Source organism: Schistocerca serialis, chromosome 1 (genome assembly GCF_023864345.2).
Source record: "Schistocerca serialis cubense isolate TAMUIC-IGC-003099 chromosome 1, iqSchSeri2.2, whole genome shotgun sequence".
Taxonomy (NCBI): domain Eukaryota; kingdom Metazoa; phylum Arthropoda; class Insecta; order Orthoptera; family Acrididae; genus Schistocerca; species Schistocerca serialis.
The window spans coordinates 1141740238-1141766209 of record NC_064638.1 but is presented as its reverse complement, the minus strand read 5'-3'; the positions used below and the strand labels follow the sequence as shown (position 1 = coordinate 1141766209).

At 43.2% G+C, this 25972-nt stretch overlaps 1 protein-coding gene across 1 annotated transcript in view; it reads left to right on the top strand.

Annotated features, from left to right (window-relative positions):
* Positions 1–2457: 2457 nt before the first annotated feature.
* LOC126417476 (serine/threonine-protein phosphatase 6 regulatory ankyrin repeat subunit A-like) overlaps positions 2458–25972 on the top strand; it is a 408260-nt gene continuing 384745 nt past the window's right edge. The window contains exon 1 of the mRNA XM_050085121.1: positions 2458–2487. The gene's annotated coding sequence lies outside the window, so the exon portion shown is untranslated. The remainder of the gene's footprint in view (positions 2488–25972) is intronic.

Sequence of the window (25972 nt, the reverse complement as noted above, 5' to 3'; positions counted from 1 at the left end):
TCTACATCCCCCTCAATTTAATCTTTGGCGCAGCCTTTAGGGTATCGTATGTCTCTGCGTCGGAATGTGTCATTACACTCCTCTTCAAGGGCACGCAGCAGATTTGTCAACAAGTGAAGCGTGTCTCAATAGTTCAATTTCTGTGGAATATAGCGCCTCAAACTTGTTTGTTATGCGGATGGTTGTTTAGTGATACAATGAAGGCTTTCGCGACCAGATGGCCGGCCGTGGTGGCCGAGCGGTTCTAGGCGCTACAGTTTGGAACCACGCGACCGCTATAGTCGTAGTTTCGAATCCTGCCTCGGGCATGGATGTGTGTGATGTCTTTAGGTTAGTTAGGTTTAAGTAGTTCTAAGTTCTAAGGGACTGATGACCTCAGAAGTTAAGTCCCATAGTTCTCAGACCCATTTGAACCACAACCAGATTTTTCAGCTGCCGAGAATTCTTCCGGGTTGTATGGCCGTGGTCCATGGAACTCTTCTACCCTGACGTTTCGTCCAAAGCTACGTTGGACATCTTCGGAGGTGCTCCAGGTTGTGCTAAGTCGGCAACAAAGTATAAAATCTTTCTGGTATACATCAGACACACTTATTGTTACTGAACAGAAGCAAATTACGCCTCTAGCTGTTTTCAGTCTGTGTTGCACTGTACGTAACGTCAATAGTTTCTTCCCAGTCTTCGTAAATATTTAAATATAACATGTATCAGCTTGTGTATAGTCGCCGGCTGAATGCTGTATCATACATGGTGCTTGGTGTTCAGAACAGAAAACATCTTCATTCACCAAGTCTTTATTGATTCACTGCAATAGCTTTTTTCAGCAGAGTTTTATGAACACAATTCTTCCAGATTCACGTGCTTACGAACGGATTTGACGTTATTATCAGTACGCCTGTGAAGTTTTGATTCAATTTGTTAGTACCTCCTTCTGTGTACGAGGTCTGCTCAAAAAATTCCGCAACATTCGTAATTTGGCGCCAATGATGTGCTCGAGCAAAATGCGGTTGACATCCCTGCACATGCCTGCGTTTAATGAGTAAATGCCGGAAGTTTCATTGTTGTATATCTGTTAGTTATTGTTCTGTGCTGTATTGAGTAGAACGTTATGTCGCACAGTTCGCGAATTTCGACATGGCAGAGTTCGAGGAGTAACGCTTCTGCACTAAATTTTGAATGAAACCCAAGAAAACCTTTACAGAGACTCGCCAAATAATGCAGGAAGCCTACGGTGACGAGTGCTTAAGTCGTACTGGGTTTTACGAACGGTTCACATGGTTTAAAAATGGGCGGATGGAAGTGAAAGACGACCCTCGTTTAGGACGCCCTTCGACATTTACCGACGACGCTGATGTGCATCCCAATCGAAGACTGACTGTCCGAGCGATTGCAGAGGAGTATATAATTTCATTTGGATCACGTCATGACATTGTGTGAAAAGGAAATGGGCTGAAATGGGGCGAGACAATTCACGGCTCTTGCATCACGATAACGTACCTGCTCATTCGTCGCTGATGGTGCGTGACTATTGCATACAAAACGAATTCACTGTACTGCCTAACCCTCCGTACTCTCCAGACCTGGCCCCTGCGGACTTTTCTGTATTTCCAAAGTTAAAAACTCCGTTGAAAGGTCGAAGATTTGCAACGATACACGAGATAAAAGGAAATTCGCAAACGGCGCTTCGCGCCATCCAGCAAGAGACGTACCAAGACTGCTTCCGGGAGTGGAAACGGCGTTGGGAGCGATGTGGAGGAGAGTATTTCGGAGTAGATCATGCACAATAAGTAAAGGAAATGCACGTAAAAAATTTGTGGGCGAACTTCCGAATTTTTTTGGACAGACCTCTACATCACGTACCGTAGTGCTGTTATCCGAGTATATTCACCAATACGATTCTGCAAACAATACTATTGTTCTCTCAATATTCTGAAACACTGTATTACGGTTATCCCGTACGTATATTTCTCACTCATTTTACAATATAAGAGGAAAAACCCTCACTAAATCAATTTTGTCACATGTTAAATATGACATGTTAAGCGTTGGAACTTTGACCACAAAATTCAGAGATATTTTGTAGTTAAAACGGGGAATCAAATCAGTATGTCTTAAGTGGTAAAAAGATGTCTAACTGCGAGAAGTTGCGGATGCGGAAATAATTTGTACAGATAGAATAAGCGACGCTGCTTAACACGAGTTATTTCTTGGAACGTTAGAACAGATTAGCGCAGCGTACTATGCTTCTACATACAACACAAATGCGCGATATTTGAGATTACATCCCGTATCGATCATATTTCAACGTACAGTGCAACACTTCCGAGAACTCGGAATACTCAACATCGCGCAAATGCCACCTGCGCGGCGACGGAACACAGCTGACGACTGTGAACGAGGTCACATAGGCCGACGTGCACTGCGCATGCTCTTTCCCATCGTGCCTTGCTCGCGAAACAGCAGACTACGCCTGGACAGCAGCGATATCTGGTGAGTATACAGAGCAACTGTAACTTCAAAGCGTTTCGTGCATTTAATACGTGCAATACGCATGCGAAAGGATGTGTGTTTTCAGTGAATGTAAGCGAATGTGTGCATAGAGGCTGCAGCAGAATCGTAATAAGCCAAATTAAATGCTGTGTTCTTCTTAAGCAGCTTAGTTCTTGTTAATTGCGAGTGAGTGGTTTTAAGAGGAGCAATAGATAACGGGGCCAGGGATGTACAAAGAAGGTTAATTTGGCACTTTTGCCGCTATAAGCGATTTTATAGTCAGGATTTTATTAAAAAAAGTACACAATAAGAGATTCATGTATCATGCGTATCACAACAAGGAATTTTGCTCAACTTTTAACGTTAATGTGGTATGGAGCGGTCACTGCCCATAGATTTTTGACAGTGTTGAAATGACTATGAACTATTTCGCGTTTGTGACGCAATAGATCGAATTAGACAACATTGATTCTAGTTTGTAACGTATAAAATGTTTGTTTAATGTGGACAACAACAAAACTTGGATCTACGAAAGTACCGGTAACTCTCTTGCGTAATACATTGGTTTGACGTCTCGAGGTAGCGTCCAAGCTCATAACAGCGTCTGGAGTTAATTTTTGATTTCACATATGCAGTTCATATTCGGCGAGTATGTACTTATGATGATGGTGTTGATCGAAAGGGAAATTTATATGTTGTTCTCAATTTTTTTAATCACGTTTTACATGTTTAATGAAGTCATAGCCTTACACTGGAATGAATTAAATAAGTTAAAAAATACGAAGCTAACATATATGTGTAGCCTAAACACGCAGCTGTCGAAGCAGCACAGAGTAATAATATTGATTTGAAATACAGACGTACAATGTCCACGGAAAAATTAGTACAATGTTACCAAGGGCGCCCCAACGATAGTTTGTACGGGGGCCTAGACATTGGGGTATGAGTGTTTTTAATATATTGGAAGACGAATGGTGACTTGTAAGTAGTCGTAAAAAACGTTCCATTTCCGACCCTGTTTAAAACCTACTTAATACCGACTTATAAGTCATTTTCTTGGAAGAAAAACGCCCGATTAGAAAATATTTTTCTATGAGTTTGAACATGGCTACGCTTCAGCAGATGTGCAAGCAAGAGCTTTAGTGGATTGGAAATAACAGCTAACCAGTTCAAAATATAGGTTTATGGTTTCGACAGTTTAGAACTGTATTTTTCAGAAGATACAGTACACAGAATCACATATTATATATATATTCAGTTGGAGTCGTTTGTGCGTGTCATCCAGAGTCAGTGGCTCCCATTGTATACAGATGATTCTACATAAAGTACAGTCTGAAGAAGACAGTTTTAAAAAGGTCGAAACCAAGTTCAAGGATTAATAAACCCGTATTTTGCAACTGGTTGGCCATTCTTTGCAATCCATTGACGCAATACTTTTTTCCTTTTCCTGAGAGCTGAGGGGTCTTGCAGTCTTGTGTGGAGGTTATGAGCAGACTGCTACTAGCACGGTACACTCCCTGCGCTGCAGCGCTGCACGTAAATGCAGCGTTACTCACGAGGAATCATTTACGTCCTAACTTTTGGTTTACTAATGTCATTCTGTCTGTGTCTGGATGATTTCATACTACCAGATTTTTATTGTGATGGGACAACCTACTGGTTTTAACAACAGACTGGCCATTCTGTAGTTGTTTCTTGAGTGGAATGAAAGTGAAACTAGTCTTTTCCGTCAAGTTAATTTTGTGAATGTTTTTCAGTCACTCTAATGGTCTGAGTGGTTTCACTCACATGCTTTTTCGGTTATAAATGAACCGTGACAAGGACTGCCAGCTTTGTTAGAGACAAATAAAATATTAACAGACTCTTCCGTCGGTTCTTGGTAGAATTATAATAAATGAAAAGCACCAGTTTGCCTTTGTTGTAAAAAAATGGTTCAAATGGCCCTGAGCACTATGGGACTTAACGTCAATGGTCATCAGTCCCCTAGAACTTAGAACTACTTAAACCTAACTAACCTAACGACAACACACAACACCCAGTCATTACGAGGCAGAGAAAATCCCTGACCCCGCCGGGAATCGAACCCGGGCGTGGGAAGCGAGAACGCTACCGCCCGACCACGAGCTGCGGACGCCTTTGTTCTACAATATTACTTTTATTGTTAACCGGTTTTCGGCTTACTAGGCCATCTTCAGACATTTTCTGAGTATTATCACCAAAGAAGTTAAATGTTAGCAAACAACGTTGGAAGAGAAGTAAACACATCTAGAATAACATATAGTAAGTAACATCTTAGCAATGAAAAAGTAAAACCTAAGTAAAAACTGAACAGTACATAAATAACAATGGAGTAGACAGGAAAACCTTTAGCACAAAATAGGAATAGCATGCTTACGTAACAGTTTCTATTAATAAACAAAACTAATAAAATAAAATAGACAAGGCTGCATCAGGAGGTATGAAACATGGAGAGTGATACACAACCAATTAAAGAGACAGTTATCAATGTAACTACAGAATACATAAGGAACTTAAGCAATATAAATAAGATAAACAGAAATAAATGGAGGAAATAGGAAAATGGAGGTGTTTGAGGGAATCTACATTTTGAGAGTGTGGTGGTACTGCATTTTAACATTAACATTATAATCAAAGCAATGGTTGTGTAACAGCTTTCATTAAATAAATGAGCGAAGTAAAATATGAACAGAATTTGATGAGCCAAATACAAGGGGTGTTAAACATGGACAGTAATACAAGTACCAGATAAAAGAAAGCCTTAACTATTGAAACTACAGTATATGTGGAATACAAAGACAACTTCAACAAAACAAAACAACTTAATAAATACAGGAAAATGGGAATATGTTGGAAGAGAGACTGTGGGAAGTAATGAACAACAAAGATGATTATATGAAGTTTAGGAGAGGGGAAGTGTTGAGCTGTGTCTGGTCATTTAGGATGAGATCTGCACTTCATTTATTACAAATAAAGTATCTTATTTCAAGGAGAGCTGGATGAAACGTATATTTCTAAAAGTAGTAGTTTGCTGGGGAAAGCATCATTTTACTTGTTTCACATAAAGGAACTCTCAGTAGATCATTACTGGACACTGTTCGAGCTGTGAACGCCTACAGAAGTCCCGAGAACCACTTTATATGAGCGGAAGGTTACAACTTATAAATTAACTCCCTTCCCCCACTCCCCAGTCCTCCGCGTCCTTCTCCGGCAACTTGCATGTTTTCTGCGCAGCACTTACGTAGGTAGCGCAACAAGACTTCCATCGACCAGGTGAGCAGGCGAATGCAAGAGGTAGCGAGCACCTGTTCCTATAGGTCGTATCACACTTGTCGGCCGCTGGTTAGCCACTTTTAACGTTAACAACAGCTGCCGTGTAAACGACGCGATAGCTGGTGCTGAGAATACCTGGTAGGCTGTACCGACAGCAGCACTCAGGATAATCGGACTTGTTCAAGTAGGTATTCCTAAAGTTTGACACAGAACTGACCAGGCCACGGTTTTCCAGTCGCCTAGGCCGCTAGGGTCAAATTGTCACGATCCCAGGAGAGGCGCTGCAGGCGATGTCGTAGCAAAGGCACTCGCTTCGTTCGTCTGCTGCCATAGCCTATTAACCCCAAATTTCGCCACACTGCCCTAACGGATACATTCGTCATACGCCCCACATTGATTTCTGTGGTTATTTCACACAGTGTTGCTTGTCTGTTGCACTGAAAATTTTACGCAAAATCTGCTGCTCATGATCGTTAAGTGGAGGCTGTCAGCTATTGCGTTGTCCGGGGTGAGAGCTAATGCATGAAATTTGGTATTCTCGGCAGGTTCTTGACACGGCGGATCTCGGAATATTGAATTCACTAACGATTCATGAAACAGAATGCCCCATGCGTCCAGCTCCAACTACCATTCCGCTTTCGAAGTCTGTTAATTCCCGTCGTGCATAATCACATCGGAAACCTTTCCACATGAATTCCTAGGGTCCAAATGACAGCGCCACCAATGCGCTGCCCCTTTATACCTTGTGTACGCGTCACTTCCGCCATTTGTATATTATGTTCACATCGCTATCCCGTGACTTTTGTCACCTCAGTGTATTATCATTTGAAAGACTTAAGAACCACAGACGTATGTATTAATGTACAATATTGTAACTGACAAAAATCTCAAATGCAAAATAGCATTTAAGAATAAACGTTAAATATTTAATTTACAAATTGAATTAATTGATGAAACTAAGGAGTATTCTGATACAGTATGGGATCGCAACGGAACTGTAAGTTATGGTGCTTGTTACCCTGTAATGAATGGTATCCATGGGATGTTCTAGGATGAGAAGACACATATTTATTGGCTTTTTTGCGTCCTTTTTTTCATTTCGGAAATGATTTGTAGCACTCCCAGCTGCAGTTTCACTACTTCGTCGCCGTCACAACCGTCTGAGGACGGAATTATCCGACTGAAAAACGACGTATATCGATCTGGCTTTTGCGTCAAGCTACTAATTGGTCCGAGTTCAACTGGGTCTGGTATCCGTGCTTTCGTTTCAAGTAGTATTGATTTGTTAAATGTTTCAACGTACACCATTATAAAAAACAGCAATAATTTCACGGAAAAGAAAACAGAAATAATATCCGGCGTTCCCCAAGGAGATGTTATAGGCCCTCTATTGTTCCTGATCTACATTAACGACATAGGAGACAATCTGAGTAGCCGTCTTAGATTGTTTTCAGTTGATGCTGCCATTTACCGTCTTGTAAAGTCATCAGATGATCAAAACGACTTGCAAAATAATTTACATAAGATATGTGTATGGTGCGAAAAGTGGCAATTGACCCTGAAAAAGGAAAAATGTGAATTTATTCACATGAGTATTAAAAGAAATCAGCTAAATTTCGATTACGCGGTAAGGCACACAAATCTGAAGGCTGTAAATTCACCTAAATACTTAGGGATTACAATTACAACCAACCTAAATTGGAACGATCATATAGATAATATTGTGAGTAGAGCAAACCAAAGACTGCGATTTATTGGCAGAACACTTAGAAGGTGCAACAGGTCTACTAAAGGGACTGCTTACATCACGCTTGTCCGCCCTATTCTGGAGTATTGGTGTGCGATGTGGGATCCGCATCAGGTGGGACTGACGGATGACATCGAAAAAGTACAAAGAAAGGCAGCTCGTTTTGTATTATCGCGAAATAGGGGAAATAGCGGCACAGACATGATACGTGAATTGGAGTGGCAATCATTAAAACAAAGGCATTTTTCGTTGCGACGGGATCTTCTCATGAAATTCCAATCACCGGTTTTCTCCTCCGATTGCGAAAACATTCTGTTGCCACCCACCTACATAGGGAGAAATGATCATCACGATAAAATAAGAGAAATCAGGGGTCGCACAGAAAAAATTAAGTGCTCTTTTTTCCCGCGTGCCGTTCGAGAGTGGAAAGGTAGAAGGACAGCTTGAAGGTGGTTCATTGAACCCTCTGCCAGGCACTTTATTTTGAATGGAAGAGTAATCACATAGATAGATGTAGATGAAAATCTTTGGAGAATACAACAATAAACACCAAATACCTCCAGATGTGAAAGCCAGTAATGCCCCGTAGCCGCTGTTCCGGTGGCTAGCTTGGTTAGCCGTCAACGTCAGCCTGCTGTAGCAGAGGGGACCACTTTTAGCCGGCGCTGGGCACGTATAAAATCTCTCATACGAGGTAACTACCGACAACCGTGTGCCGGCGCCGTTTACACGGCAGCCGGGCAGCGGACGGCGATATCCGCCATGCCCCCGCTGCTCCTGCTGCCACAGGCTGCAGCGCAGGCAACATGGCACGTTAACACTTCGCTCACCATAAATGGGCCCGGGAGCAACACGGACCAAAAAGATATCACAGAATATTCTCAGTGATAATAATTGACATTCGTAATAACAGAAGGGATTAGGAATAACGATAATAATTTAGCGCATTCTTTAGAAATGGAAGGGATAATGAAAGAGAAGACTGGCTCTTAAGATAATAACAGAATATGTAGTAATTCAAAGAGGACTTCGCTTTGTTGAAAGTTTCTGCTGTTCTGTTCGGAAGGCAGCGCAAGAGTTGAAATGAATCAGTGGCAGATACGGAAAAACCTCAAGGAGGGGGCGCTAAAGACTTCTTAAGCTACCTTTACTTTTACCGTAATAAAAAAAATAATCAAGTCACTTGCAAAGTTAAAGCAACCGATTATACACATATACAACACAATGCCATCTTATGATGTAAAAAAGTTACAATTGTACGAGGGTCACTCCAAAAGAAATGCACACTATTTTTTAAATCCATATTTTATTCTACATATCTAAAAGTTTTACAGTGTGTAGATAGATCCTTTAGGAACAATATTTTCATTTCTGCACATAATTTCCATCCCTCTCAACTGCCTTGCGCCGTCTTGGAACCAGCACCTGTATACCCGCATAGTGAAATTCTGGACCAACCTGTTGGAGCCACTGTTTGGCAGCGTGCAGAAGGGAGTCATCATCTTCAAACCTTGTTCCACGAAGAGACTCTTTCAATTTCCCAAAGAGGTGATAGTCCCATGGAGCCAGGGCAGGACTGTAAGGCGGGTGTTTCAGTGTTGTCCATCCGAGTTTTGTGATCGCTTCCATGGTTTTTTGACTGACATGTGGCCGTGCATTGTTGTGCAACAGCAAAACATTCTGCTTTTGTCAATGTGATCGAACACGACTCAGTCGAGCTTGAAGTTTCTTCTGTGTCGTCACATATGCATCAGAATTTATGGTGGTTCCACTTGCCATGATGTCCATAAGCAAGAGTTCTTCGGAATCGAAAAACACCATAGCCATAACTTTTCCAGCAGAAGGTGTGGTTTTGAAATTTTTTTTTTTCTTGGGTGAATTTTCATGATGCTATTCCATTGATTTCCTCTTCGTCTCTGGTGAAAAATGATGGAGCCATGTTTCATCACGTGTCACAATTCTTCCAAGAAATTCATCTCCACCATTCTCGTACTGTTCCAAAAGTTCGCTGCATACCGTTTTTCTTGTTACTTTGTGAGCCACTGTCAACATCCTCGGAACCTACCTGGCACAAACCTTTTTTAACGCCAACACTTTCAGTATTCTGCAAACACTTCCTTCCCCCATCCCAACGTAGCGTGAAAATTCGTTCACTGTGATGTGTCTGTCAGCAGTCACCAATTCGTTAACTCTCTGCACTGTATGGAGTGGATGCAGTACGAGGCCTGCCGCTGCGAGAACAATCCTCAATATTGCCATGCCTGCTTTCATCACGTAAACTGCTTGCCCACTGACTAACTGTACTGCGATCGACAGCAGCATCTCCATACACCTTTTTCAAAAAAATGGTTCAAATGGATCTGAGCAGTATGGGACTCAACATCTGAGGTCATCAGTCCCCTAGAACTTAGAACTACTTAAACCTAACTAACCTAAGGACATCACACATATCCATGCCCGAAGCAGGATTCGAACCTGCAACCGTAGCAGTCACACGGTTCCGGAATGAAGTGCCTAGAACCGCACGGCCACCGCGGCTGGCTCCTTTTTCAACCTCTTGTGGATGTTTCCCACTGTCTCGTTGTCATAGCACAGAAATTCTATGACAGCACGTTACTTCTGACGAAGGTCAAGTGTAGCAGCCATCTTGAAGACATGCTGTGACGGCCCCACTCACGGGAAAAGGTTGAACTAAGTTTGAAAACAGGCGGGAAGGATGAATCTACACGCTGTAAAACTTCCACACATGCAGAATGAAAACTGTATTTTTACAGAAATAGTGTGCATTTCTTTTGGAGTGATCGTCGTAGTTCTATTCCTTAAATGACGAATTCTATGCGCCTATTCTTTCTGGCAAATTGGTTAATTACATCGTCAATAGGACAATCAATGTCAGGGAGAGTGTTCAACAGAGCTAAGCCATTAAGTCGATCCTCCTCCATGTGTTAGCTATCTATGTGCCATACAGAAACGCATAAAATACGATGACGCTACGCGCGTGCTAGGGAAAGTACAACTACTCGATAATTCGATTCAGGCGCATCGACTGACGAAAGAAACGAACGAATAGCGTGCGGGCTGACTGGCGACTGGCGCGATCGGTGCGGGTGGTAATGCGGTGGCCCTGCAAGAGGGGGGGGGGGGGGGCGGCGGACGCCGAGCGCGCCTCCCATTTGTATCCGCCACTGATATGAATAAGAGGGAGTGCAATGATTAAGAAAACGATACAGCGAACACAGGGTATGATTGTCTGCGTGCTTATCGGCACGTAATTGTATATAGGCGGGAGTGATATTCTCAAAATAGTGCACCCATAAGAGTATTGCACACAATCGTTCATACACAAGCCCAAAAGACTTCAGCTCTCATACGAAAGTCCTTGGATCAGCATAATCAAGTAAAGGGAGTATTAGTATTTCTACATGTTTCTTTTTAAGCTTAGGAGAAAATACTTTTTTTATATTTCTCTAGTGAATGGAGTGGCGATGTCACCTTCTTACAGACTACAGATGTTTGTTCAATCCATTCTAAGTGATGATTCAGAATTATCCGCAAGTTTTGTAGCAAAAGAAGAAAAAGTTATTTCTGTACAATTTAGGATTAAGGTCTCTCAACTCAGAGATTATAAGTTTTTGTGACCATATAAGATTACTTGCATTTTACTTGGGTTAAGGTCCAAACCTGTCTTCTGCACCAACTCTGATAAGACAAGTAAGTTAGCATTTACATAGTGGATGAATGTGCACAGGTTTGTTGGACGCACTTGGGTATAACTGAAAACCTTCAGCGTGTAAGTGATATTTGCAGTGGGAGAAATAGTTAATACATCACTAACGTATTATGAGAAAAGTAATAGACTCAATTTTGATCCTTGTGGGACGTCTGATGCTACATTCTGCTTTTGTGACCTTTTCGTTTCGATGATTACACACTATTGGCGGACCGTAAGTTATAAATGGGACCTTTATACAGCACTAGGAGAAACATTTTGACTTGTGAGTTTAGGAAGTTGAATATCAAAGTGGACAATGTCTGAAGCTTTGTTGAAATGTAAAAAGCACGTAATAGTAGCCTCTTGTTTGTCCGCAGCCTGTTTCAATTCTTCAGTTACTTTTATAAGAGCAGTCGTCGTGCTCCGACTTTTCCGGAAACACTACTGTTATTGACCTAAAGGGTTATTTGAGGTTAAGTAATTAGTTAGCGGATCGTGAACTACACTACTGGAAATGGAAAAAAGAACACATTGACACCGGTGTGTCAGACTCACCATACTTGCTCCGGACACTGCGAGAGGGCTGTACAAGCAATGATCACACGCACGGCACAGCGGACACACCAGGAACCGCGGTGTTGGCCGTCGAATGGCGCTAGCTGCGCAGCATTTGTGCACCGCCGCCGTCAGTGTCAGCCAGTTTGCCGTGGCATACGGAGCTCCATCGCAGTCTTTAACACTGGTAGCACGCCGCGACAGCGTGGACGTGAACCGTATGTGCAGTTGACGGACTTTGAGCGAGGGCGTATAGTGGGCATGCGGGAGGCCGGGTGGACGTACCGCCGAATTGCTCAACACGTGGGGCGTGAGGTCTCCACAGTACATCGATGTTGTCGCCAGTGGTCGGCGGAAGGTGCACGTGCCCGTCGACCTGGGACCGGACCGCAGCGACGCACGGATGCACGCCAAGACCGTAGGATCCTACGCAGTGCCGTAGGGGACCGCACCGCCACTTCCCAGCAAATTAGGGACACTGTTGCTCCTGGGGTATCGGCGAGGACCATTCGCAACCGTCTCCATGAAGCTGGGCTACGGTCCCGCACACCGTTAGGCCGTCTTCCGCTCACGCCCCAACATCGTGCAGCCCGCCTCCAGTGGTGTCGCGACAGGCGTGAATGGAGGGACGAATGGAGACGTGTCGTCTTCAGCGATGAGAGTCGCTTCTGCCTTGGTGCCAATGATGGTCGTATGCGTGTTTGGCGCCGTGCAGGTGAGCGCCACAATCAGGACTGCATACGACCGAGGCACACAGGGCCAACGCCCGGCATCATGGTGTGGGGAGCGATCTCCTACACTGGCCGTACACCACTGGTGATCGTCGAGGGGACACTGAATAGTGCACGGTACATCCAAACCGTCATCGAACCCATCGTTCTAGCATTCCTAGACCGGCAAGGGAACTTGCTGTTCCAACAGGACAATGCACGTCCGCATGTATCCCGTGCCACCCAACGTGCTCTAGAAGGTGTAAGTCAACTACCCTGGCCAGCAAGATCTCCGGATCTGTCCCCCAATGAGCATGTTTGGGACTGGATGAAGCGTCGTCTCACGCGGTCTGCACGTCCAGCACGAACGCTGGTCCAACTGAGGCGCCAGGTGGAAATGGCATGGCAAGCCGTTCCACAGGACTACATCCAGCATCTCTACGATCGTCTCCATGGGAGAATAGCAGCCTGCATTGCTGCGAAAGGTGGATATGCACTGTACTAGTGCCGACATTGTGCATGCTCTGTTGCCTGTGTCTATGTGCCTGTGGTTCTGTCAGTGTGATCATGTGATGTATCTGACCCCAGGAATGTGTCAATAAAGTTTCCCCTTCCTGGGACAATGAATTCACGGTGTTCTTATTTCAATTTCCAGGAGTGTATATAATGTAAAGCCGTAGATAATTGTGGTAGAATGCAATTCGGCCTGTACCCAGAGGGTATTTGGTAGATTACTTTTTGGATAATGGTTTTAAGGTTCCCTAATTCCGGGCTGTTGGGAAGATGCTGGAGGTAGGAGAATGGTCAAAAGTTCCGTTATTTTGGGTAGTAGTGGATGGAGTAGCTGGTTCAAATGGTTCAAATGGCTCTGAGCACTATGGGACTCAACTGCGGAGGTCATTAGTCCCCTAGAACTTAGAACTAGTTAAACCTAACTAACCTAAGGACATCACAAACATCCATGCCCGAGGCAGGATTCGAACCTGCGACCGTAGCGGTCTTGCGGTTCCAGACTGCAGCGCCTTTAACCGCACGGCCACTTCGGCCGGCTGGAGTAGCTAACTGATTTTTTGCGCTGTAATATTATCGTATGCTGGAGCCACGTATTAAAGGTTACCGGATGCATAAAAACGTTTCGTTTGCAGCAACCACCGATTCTTTAAGGGAATCGACGGTTTTCGCCCTTGTGACTTCATCAAGTAAGGATATTGGTGAGGCGCAATTCTGACTTAGATCTAAGTTCAGCTGTAGATGTAGGTATGCTTACTCTTTACCCTCGTAGATTTTTCCGAAAGGCAGCTGATCATACTTGAGTTTTGTATTTGTAACAGGCTAACTAACTCGGGTGCGTAGTGGTTTGTAGGTGCAATGGTTATCAGCGGTTGGGTGCTATTTATACACTGCTCTACAAAACTTAAGGACGAGATAGATAAGGTAAATACTCGGTGAAAATGACTGAAAGTGCGGGAGCATTTTGCCAGAGGTCTCCCAGTCGCGCGCAGGAAGTTGGACGTCACGTGACCAGAGGTCAGCATGGTTATAGCGCTGTAATTCAGCGGGTTACTCCTATTTTCTTTCTTGGGCAACTTTGCAGTCATAGGGTTCGGATCTATCTACGAGGGAGCTGTTGTATATGATTGCTAAGTATGGACCTATTGTATCAGAACACTCTGAAAGGAACCTGACTTGTATAAATCTAGACCAGAAGCCTTGCCTTTCTGAAATGTTTTCAATTGCTTACCTACATGCAGAGTATCCACTTCTAAGTTACACGTGTTGGCAGCTGTTCTTGATTCGGATTCTGGAAGATTTATTCGTCTTATTTTGTAAAGGGATTTCGGAAAATCGTGTTTAGTTACTACTTTAGTGACACTGTCAGCAGTAACGTCGCCACTGTTATTACACAATGAAGATATTGGTTGCGTCTTGTCACTAGTGTACTTTCCATACGATCAGAATCTCTTTGGGGTTTCTGCCAGACTTCGACACAGAATTTCGGTGGGTAAACTATTAAAAGCATCTGGCACTGAACTAGGCGCTACATTTCGAGTTTCTGTTAAACGTCCCCAGTCTTGGAGATTTTGCGTGTTTTAAAATTTGCCATACTTTTTTCTTTGCTTCTCACTTGTTATGTGTATCATCTATATCTACATCTACATCTACATCTACATGGATGCTCTGCAAATCACATTTAAGTGCCTGGCAGAGGGTACATCGAACCACCTTCACAATTCTCTATTATTCCAAACTCGTATAGCGCGCGGAAAGAATGAACACCTTTATCTTTCCGTACGACCTCTGATTTCCCTTATTTTATCTTGGTGATCGTTCCTCCTTATGTGTGTCGGTGTCAACAAATTATTTTCGCATACGGAGGAGAAAGTTGTTGAATGGAATTTCGTGAGAAGATTCCGTCGCAACGAAAAACGCTTTTCTTTTAATGATGTCCCGCGCAAATCCTGTATCATTTCTGTAACACTCTCTACCATATTTCGCGGTAATACAAAACGTGCTGCCTTTCTTTGAACTTTTTCGATGTACTCCGTCAGTCATATGTGGTAAGGATCCCACACCGCGCAGCAGTAGTGTAGGCAGTCTCCTTAGTAGGTCTGTTAAATTTTCTAGGTGTACTGCCAATAAAACGCAGTATTTGGTTAGCCTTCCCCACAACATTTTCTATATGTTCCTTCCAGCTTAAGTAGTTTGTTATTGTAATACCAAGGTATTTAGATGAAATACGGCTTTTAGATTAGACTGATTTATCGTGTAACCGAAGTTTAATGAGTTCCTGTTAGCACTTATGTGGATGACCTCACACTCTTCCTTATTTAGGGTCAACTGCTACTTTTCGCACCATTCGGATATCATTTCTAAATCGTTTTGCAGTTTGCTTTGGTCTTCTGATTACTTTTAATAGTCGATAAACGACAGCGTCATCTGCAAACAACCTAAGACGGCTGCTCAGATTGTCTCCAAAATCATTTATATACACTAGTGGCCATTAAAATTGCTGCACCAAGAAGAAATGCAGATGATAAACGGGTATTCATTGGACAAATACATTATACTAGAACTGACATGTGGTTATATTTTCACGCAATTTGGGTGCATAGATCCTGAGAAATCAGTAGCAAGAACAACTACCTCTGGCCGTAATAACGGCCTTCGTACGCCTGGGCATTGAGTCAAACAGAGTTTGGAAGGCGTGTACAGGTTCAGCTGCCCATGCAGCTTCAACACGATACCACAGTTCATCAGGAGTAGTGACTGGTGTATTGTGACATGCCAGTTGCTCAGCCACCATTGTCCAGACGTTTTCAGTTGGTGAGAGATCTGGAGAATCTGCTGGCCAGGGCAGCAGTCGAACATTTTCTGTATCCAGAAAAGCCCGTACAGTACCTGCAACATGCGGTCGTGCATTATCCTGTTGAAATGTAGGGTTTCGCAGGGATCGAATGAAGGGTAGAGCCACGGATCGTAACACATCTGAAATGTAACGTCCGCTGTTCAAAGTGCCGTCAATGCGAACAAGAGGTGACCGAGACGTGTAACCAATGGCACCCCATACCATCACGCCGGGTGATACACCAGTATGGCGCTGTCGAATACACGCTTCCAATGTGTGTTCACCACGATGTCGCGAAACACGGATGCGACCATCATGATGCTGTAAACAGAACCTGGATCCATCCGAAAAAATGACGTTTTGCCATTCGTGCACCCAGGTTCGTCGTTGAGTACACCATCGCAGGCGCTCCTATCTGTGATGCAGCGTCAAGGGTAACCGCAGCCATCGTCTCCGAGCTGATAGTCGATGCTGCTGCAAACGTCGTCTACTGTTCGTGCAGATGGTTGTTGTCTTGCAAACGTCCCCATCTGTTGACTCACGGATCGAGACGTGGCTGCTCGATCCGTTACAGCCATGCGGATAAGATGCCTGTCATCTCGACTGCTAGTGATACGAGGTCATTGGAATCCAGCACAGCGTTCCGTATTATCCTCCTGAACCCACTGATTCCATATCCTGCTCACAGTCATTGGATCTCGACCACCGCTAGCAGCAATGTCGCGATACGATAAACCGCAATCGCGATAGGCTACAATCCGACCTTTATCAAAGTCGGAAACGTGATGGTACGAATTTCTCCTCTTTACACGAGGCATCACAACAACGTTTCACCAGGCAACGCCGGTCAACTGCCGTTTGTGTATGAGAAATCGCTTGGAAACTTTCCTCATGTCAGCACGTTGTAGGTGTCGCCACCTGCGCCAACCTTGTGTCAATGCTCTGAAAAGCTAATCATTTGCATATCACAGCATCTTTTTCCTGTCGGTTAAATTTCGCATCTGTAGTACGTCATCTTAGTGGTGTAGCAATTTTAATGGCCAGTAGTGTAGATAAGGAACAGAAAAGGGTCTATAACACTACCTTGGGTAACGCCAGAAATCACATCTGTTTTACCCGACGAGTTTCCGTCAATTTCTACGAACTGTGACCTATCTGACAGAAAATCACAAATCGAGTCACATAACTGAGACGATATTCCATAAGCACGCAATTCCACTACGAGCCACTTGTGTGATACAGTGTCAAAAGCCTTCATGGCGGATCAGCACCATCTCTTGTTAATTCACTAGCTGGGGTACCTGTCTTCATTCGGGGAACTGATATGAGATTGTATGGTAGTCGGAATAAAAGGAAAAACTTTAAGGTATAAGGGGTAAAAAACATTTGTTGAAAACATGTTCGAACTATGTACAATACTTGTTTATAAACATCATTTTTCATTTTGTTATCCGTGGTATATATGCACAAATTTGTCGAATGTACTACTCAAGATCAAACTACTAACAGTTTATCGTGAGAGAAGCAGGAGTCACTGAGGTCGATGCGGCAGTATTTTAAAGTTTGTCCTTGCGCTTTGTTAATTTAAAACTGTAGGCTAATTTAATTTTAGATTGCAGTCGTCTAAGGTGGAATAACAGTTTAGTAGAGATCAGTGGTGTTCTGGCGATAAATAGTGTGTGTTCTTGGTACTTTCCAGCCAAAAGTTTGGCTTCCACGATGTTATTCGGTGCCGGCCGGTGTGGCCGTGCGGTTCTAAGCGCGTCAGTTTGGAACCGCGTGACCGCTACGGTCGCAGGTTCGAATCCTACCTCGGGCATGGATGTGTGTGATGTTCTTAGGTTAGATAGGTTTAAGTAGTTCTAAGTTCTAGGGGACTGATGACCTCAGTAGTTAAGTCCCATAGTGCTCAGAGCCATTTGAACCATTTTTGATGGTATTCGGTAACTATCTGACGATCATCCTTGTTTCCTTACATAGTTTTGGTGAATTGAGATTTCTGAGTAGTATGAGCGGAGATCCAATTTTAAGTCTAGGGTACTCCTGGTACTTGCAAAACAGTTTTGAAATTCTGTTGGTAAATTCACACTTTATTCAACGTTTACCATAGTGTTGATCGATTTGTATATTCTCTCGTCGTCGGGAATTTTCTTTTGAATATTAAAGTTAATATCGTCGACAATATTATTTTTAGTTATAAGAATTGCCATTCCAAATAGCCAATCCGGATTGATGTAGTTATGAACAATGTTTGGATAAGTTTGATCTATGAGTTCGTTTCGAGCAGTGACTGTGTTGCAGAAATCACTCTTGGGTTGTATAATGTGGAATATATGCCTTCACCTATTCGTGAAAGTTGTTGATGAAAATGTTGTAAGGTGTCAGGCAAATCCAAAGCCTTCCATGAAAATCCATACATGATAGCAAATCCGGCAGTATGTCACAAGCTCCGAATAAATCCTGACATTAAATTAACCAAAGTAATACGATCAACGAGTGAGCAAATGGAATACCACAGACTAACGCAAGAACGCCTAAATGCATGTCATACCTTCCCACCGTGAAACAGACGCAGTTCCGAGGGGAGAAACGAGAACAGAAGCCGAGAGCAGAACCGTGTTAACCTAGAAGGCCCTACGATAAGGGACGGACACCCACATTCCCGGCTGACCGCCAAGACCACCCCCCAGCCCATGTTAAAAGATAGAGCCCTCCAGAAGAACAGTATAGATCTTACGATAACACTAAAAGGGCCACACCAGCTGCAAGTTTTAGCGTGAGACTATACGTGTCTCTGTACGTTGCAAATGTTAAAAACATTGCCCCACCATGAAATGTATAACGTTTCTCATTGGATAGACAGAATTTTTGTAGGCGGAGCTTAAGGTTAACATTGAGACCCTGATTGGTCAGTTGAAAACACAGCCAGATAGCTTTTCTTAAACCAACTTCGGTAAATTGTAGTAAGGAGAAGTTAGAAAGACTTGCTTCCGAGATGGAGAGTTGTGTGGAGCTGCGCCGCCCGCCGCCCCCTAACGCTGACTAACCACCGACAAGGTAATGAAGGCAAGCGATGCCGCATAAGAGCGCATAAGGCTTCACTCAGAACTGCAGAAGTCTCATCTGTTACATCCCCTTTTTGCTTAATACTTGTGTCGATCGTCAATTAAAGCTCATGGTATTCACATTGGCTACTTGAAGTTAAAATCTGAAACGCGATGATTTTTCTGTTATATAATTATTGAGAAGCCACATCAGCCACTGTAATTTACGACAAGTTAAACAAGTAATTAAAGATAATTGAGGGTCACTGTAGACCATTTTGATAGTTTTCTCTTTTATGAAACTTAACTTAAACCTTGATTATAGATGTGATATGGCATAGATCATCCTTCAATCCATTGTAGAACTTGGAAACCCATTCAGGGAATATTCATTCACATTTTTGTTGGACGCAGTTGGTTTTTATCATTCTGTATTAAAATATTTCCTTTTATCAATAGTGCAATTTATAAACAATGTTTTGTGAGTAGAATAAAAATTCCAATGGTAAACTTAACCGCTTTTTCGACGTTATTTTACCAGCTAACTAAAAAATAGAAAAGCCTTGAACTCCCTCCACTAAATTTAGTTAGTATTAAAATTCTTTTACAGGGAGTGCAGTGGAGCTGACGCTGAAATCCTTAAGTATTTGATTATATCATCGCTAGTCTCACTGAACTCTTCTCAACTCTACATGTCATGTGTGGTCTGGTGTCTCCTTACCAGAAACAGGTCCCAAGTTCAAACTAGTCAATTCCCTAAAAAACACGCTCAGAGTGTCGTTGCGCGAAAGTGGTAGGGGGACACGACTTAGAACTATCAGACACTACGCAGAATGTTAGAATGTGCTGTTCAACTGTCATATTTTTTTGTTAGTCACAGTATTTGTATGTGTGGCTAGAGATGTGATTTTTTAAAGCATGCACTGATCTCTGCTGGCCGTTGACTTAGGGATTACTGGAAGTATACTTGAAAAAAGAGACAGCATTGGTCGTATATTTTTTACTATTGCAAAATCGATTTTCTGTCACTGAGTGACCATCTTCAGTGCTATATTGTATAACTTAAATTGGGATGCACTGTTGTCACTAAGCTTACGGCTGTGATTGCCGTAAGCTTAGTGACAACAGTGCATCCCAATTTAAGTTATACAATATAGCACTGAAGATGGTCACTCAGTGACAGAAAATCGATTTTGCAATAGTAAAAAATATACAACCAATGCTGTCTCTTTTTTCAAGTATACCTGTTATCTGGTCGTAGTGCACAAGACAACATGGAGTCGCCAATCGATTACTGGGAGTGTTTGTCGAAAATCACCTCAGAGTATGAGTAGAGCTCCTCCCATCACTTAAGAGTTTCCCCGCAAGTTTTGTAATGTTATGTCCATGTCTTCAAGTGATTTTTTATGTGCCATTGTGCGTTTGTACCAGAAGATAACTTTAGCTTGCCTTAGAAGTTCACCCCGTCTATATGATCTTCAGATTCTACATACCGGGAATTGTTCATCGGATGTATTCAACGCTAGTTGTAGGGCGAAATGGGCAATTCGTCTTCCTTCCATAAGTGTTGCCAGATGATGCCAGTGCTGATGTGTTGTTTAGCACGTATTTCCGCCAACAAAACATTTGTTAGAAACGTTTCCCGGTGCCGCCTAGTACGTCCAAGTATTTAATTCCGCCAGTGTTGCTGTCGATCCAGTCCTTGATAACGTTCTAAATTTCCTTTTCATTGTCACTAAGAAGTGGTCTGTTGTGAGCAATGTATTGAAATAGTTCGTTGATGTCTTGGCTTTTTCCTTTGTAATTGCCAAGCTTAGCACACTGATAGTATCTTTTCGTGGTGCTTGCATCCCAAGTTGTACTAAAGCCTGATTGTTTATTGCTAAACATTTATCTTCTGCACGAATGAGTGTTTCACTGAAGATGTCGATGAATTCGATTGTTAGTTCAGGATGACCGTGTCGGATTTGGTACTCTCTTCGAAGACATCCCATAGATGTTTTGGACTCGATGGGTTACATGCTGTTAGAATTATGGCGAACAAGTCTCCCAAATGTTCAGCTGAGGGTATGAGTGAGGCTTCTTGTAGTGTTAATTCCCAGTGGTTGTCTTTTCCCAATAGTCCTAAGCGCTGGCATGTTTCTCTGTACGTTTGGCATAGCTAACCGTCAACAGTCATGAGATTCGTGAAACATGTTGGTCCGTGAATTTCGAGTAGCAACTTCTGAAGATAGCAACATTCGACGCTGTTCGGTTGTACGATGTATAGTCGGCTTAGTGCGCCAGTTTTCATGATTCCTGGGTGATCTTCTGATGGAATTACTTGTTTTCGTCATATTTTTCTGTCTGTATCTTTTATGAACTAAGCTCCCTGTCCCCTGTCTTTCTCCAAATGTACTGGTAGATGCTACACAGCTGGTTCGCATTCGTGTATGGGAAAACCGAAAATACGCCACGCTGCTTCATTAAAGTTGATGTATCTTCCAGTTTGGTACATGAGGATCTCATAGGGTGTTGTTCTCTGCCTGCGCCTATGTGAAATACGCCCATGTCACTGCCTTGTTCATATACTTACAGGCATATTTGATAGGTTTAACTGAACTGCAGTATTCTACTTTTATGTGTGCTTGGAACATTTTGGAAGGTAGTGTGTTATACGGTGCTATCCACTGATTACGTATTTCCAGTTCGTCACTGCCTGATATTCGTAATTTTGCTGTGAATCCAATGTTTTCCGGTGATCGTCTTTTATATTTGGGGTAGCCATCAACTCCGGTTTGTATGTTGTCCAAGTATGGTTTTGGGTATTTATCTGTACATTTTCCATCACTCATACATGGCGAATTGGGGTTTAATGGCCCACATGGTCTGTGAATCATGTTTTTCACTACTATATCGTACAGTTCCGGATCTTCTTGTCGATTGGAAAGTTCATCTTGGATGGTTTTGTCGATATCTGTGGAAAGTACTCTCGGGTAGTCATATGAGACTGTGTGAGTGAGGCCGCCACCAGTTTTGCCATTTGATTGTGTACACCTAACATCTAACGATTCGAAAGATGTGGTATTTTGTGATGACTTCAGTAAATCTCATTTGTTTTTGTCAGAAAACTCGGGCTATTATGTCGTGTCGATGCATGGGTCTTGTCCGTATCTTATGTAGTAGCAACTTCTGACACCGAATGTAACAGCAACACCAAATGTAACAGGAAGAGATAGAAGACACCATATGAAGACTCATCCGAGCTGTCCAAGTGATTTATTGTTTCCAAAAACAGTGCCGCATTCCCTTCGGTCTCTGTCACCAGGTCCCGCAATGCTGAGGACACCACATTGCTCACTGTGAAACTGCTTGGCGTGGAATGGCAGTGACCCGTGCACGCACTGCTGTGTGTCAGCCTTGTACGGCCGCGACATCAGGATGCGCCAACACTTGACTCAGCGGCCTTTCCCTGCCGCCTCAGCGCCACTCGCCAGGAGCCGCAGGTGGCTCGCTGCACGCTTCTTCGCTGTCATGGTTCAGATCGCAGGCAACAACAAGCGCTTGCAATCTGACATCCGAATCTGCGGCCCTCGCCTCGGGATGCCTCCGGCGTGTGTTGGGAGCCAACAAGACTGCCCACCATAGCGAGCTGTGGTGTGGCCCGCCGCTTTCGGGCTGCGGACCCCATGTTGGCCTCAGAGGGTCGAACCAGCAACCCGCCGTGGACTGGAACTCTGGAGCCCCATCTGCTGCTGCGTTTAACCAGTGGTGTGACATGCCCTGCCATCCAGGAGAGCTGTCACACTTGAATGCTGTTTTGCTAAATGTTCCACTCCATGTCACGTACTCATAACATTTATGTTGGCCAGTGAGCCCCTTCTGCCTGTTACATGCACCACGCAAGCCGCTGCGTGTGCTTTTTCCGGTGGTTCTGCGCCCCTGTGGCCTCTATTTTATTTCGCAGCTACTGGTGAGCATAACTCAGTGTAAACAGGCCTGCGCCTGGCTGTAACTTGCGTGCTCAGAAATATTGCACCAAAACTGACTTTTTCTGTCCCAAATAGTAGTGCCGCTACACTTAGTTGTTCTTTGATTTCTGGCCATGATGAGTTGCATGTGAATGTTATGAGGTTAGGTAGTCAATATTTTCTGTTGTACATTGTGGCATCTTGAGTGTATTGGTAATGTGTATTGGACTTCCTATGTATGGTGAGGGTAATATTACCATTGTTCCAATGTCGTTGATGTTTCCATCATATATGATTGCATCTCGAAGGTGGATGTATTATTTGTGGATAGTTTCTTCTGATTCAGTCTTATGTAACGCACCCATTCCACTTTTATTTCTGCATACGTATCTACCAGGATTTGTTGCAATAGATGGCGACTGTTGAGAATGTGATTATATGTTTCATTGCCTCTGATCATTAAGCAGCGAACTCCTTCGAAGTGACCTTTCTGTTTGTTTCTACGCATGTATCAGGTTGCATTTGTTTCACATTAAAATGATATCCGTCTTCTCCATGCAGAGATATTAATATATATTGGAGGGCATCATAAGAACGGTGTTTCTCTGCAATGCATTGTAGTCCTCTTCTTCTTGTACAATTATATCATGGCTTGTGTTTTCGTTGTCCTCAATTACGATGGCGACTTCGTCTATCTGACACGCAATAAATCGACGTTCATGTTCTCCATGTGGTCTCTTGTCGGCTCGAATAATAACTTTATAGTCATCAGAAATCATTTGGCCTAGTACTGGTTTGAATAAGTGAATCAGTTGATAGTATTTGTGTAAGATCCTCTGTACATCCCCGGCTACTACTCGTCTCAATCCGCTGGTGTTTGTGCACCGTTGATCAATTTCTTTTTCTTCATTTCCGATTAAATATACCTGCAGAAATGTATAGTCTTCCTTGGGTAGTGGTAGTAATGCTCCCATGTTGTGATACATTTGTCCCTGGATGGAAAAAAAAACATAATCGATTTCATCTATGTTAGTGTTGATTGGAGTGACACGGAAAGAAGTCCTCTTTTACCATGGTGCCTGTAAACGAAGCTATTTCATATATAGAAAATATTTTTACGACTGACGTAACGGCTTTACTTAAACGCTGCCTGACGACAGCTTATTTCCAGTATAACAACGAGTTTTACGAACAGATCGTCGGGGTGGCGATGGGAAGCCCTCTCAGCCCAGCTGTTGCCAATTTCTTTATGGTGATCTTCGAATCTGCGAGCTGGTTTACTTACAAGATGAACTAAATCACTTACGGTTAGCCTTCATGAAAAACGGATATACCAGCAAGGAAATTGATCGAGCCCTCCATCAAAGAAGAAAAGAAGCCAGAAGTGTAGAGCAACAACGGTCACCTACTGGAAAAGTTTTCCTACCGTTAATTAATAAAGTCACGGACCGTATCGGGAAAGTTCTGGCCAAGTATGGGATCGAAACAATCTTCAGACCCACCAAGAAGATTAAGGCATATTTAAGAACTGCAAAAGACGCCCGACACCCCCTAGTAACACCAGGGGTATACAAAATTCCATGCAGTTGTGGACAAGTATATATTGCAACAACGAAAAGAAGTGTAAACACCCGCTTAGCCGAACATAAAAGAAACTGTCGCTTAGGACACATCGAAAAATCGGCCGTAGCTGAGCATGTTTTTCGAGATGGGAACCAAGAAATTAAATTTAATGAGACAAGCGTTCTAGAACGAACATCGCATTATCATGCGTGCATGTATAGAGAAGCAATAGAGATTCACAAACACCATAACAATTTTAATAGAAAAGTGGAAGTTTTAAAGTTAGACAAAATATGGGTGTCGACGTTGCGCCACAGAATGACAATCGATAACTCCTAATCGAGAATGATGACGCCTTTCAAAGATAGGCATACCGCTGGCATCACGTGACGAATCGTGGTGCCCCCTATGCGCTCTATAAATGCGAGAGTACCTGGACTCTCAGTGGCAGTAGCCGGACGACCTCAGAAGATGTCTCCCGCAGATGGAGACGAAACGTTAGGTGGAAATTTTATACATCGACCACGGCCTCTCAGTCCGGAAGTTTCAACTGAAGATACCAAAAAGGCTTCGAACGGTCCACAATGTTCCAGAACATTGCACAACATTCTACAGTGTTCTGGAATGTTCCACTATGATCTGTGATGTTCCAGGATGTTCCCGAACATGCTGGAATCTGCCCGAATGTCCCAGACTATTCCCGAACATTCCAGAACATCTCGGATCATTGTGGAACATTCCGGAACATACTGGAATGTCGTGGAATGTTTACGAATACTCTAGAATGTCCTGGAAAGTTCTCGAATACCCTCGAATGTTCTGGAATGTTCTAGTAATTTCTAGAAGACGAAGCTTCTCAGCCCTTATATCTTCAAAAGCACGCCATTCAGGTAAAAACGAGAACCTTCTTCATGGATGGTGATAGAAGGCTATGACACCATGTAACTCCCTTGATCGTCCTGGGACTCATTTCTAAGTTTTAGCGGCACCGACATTGTACACATACTTTTATAATAACGCGAATTCTTTAGAGACAAATGGAAAAACTAGAAGAAGCCGATCTTGGGGAAGATCAGTTTGGATTCCGTAGAAATATTGGAGGCAATACTGACCCTACGGCTTATCTTAGAAGCTAGATTAAGGAAAGGCAAACCTACGTTTCTAGCATTTGTAGACTTAGAGAAAGCTTTTGACAATGTTGACTGGAATACTCTCTTTCAAATTCTGAAGGTGTCAGGGGTAAAATACAGGGAGCGAAAGGGTATTTACAATTGGTATAGAAACCAAATTGCAGTTATAAGAGTTGAGGGACATGAAAGGGAAGCAGTGGTTGGGAAGGGAGTGAGACAGGGCTGTAGCCTCTCCCCGCTTTTATTCAATCTGTATATTGAGCAAGCAGTAAAGGAAACAAAAGAAAAATTCGGAGTAGGTATTAAAATCCATGGAGTAGAAATAAAAACTTTGAGGTTCGCCGATGACATTGTAATTCTGTCAGAGACAGCAAAGGACTTGGAAGAGCTGTTGAACGGAATGGATAGTGTCTTGAAGGGAGGATATAAGATGAACG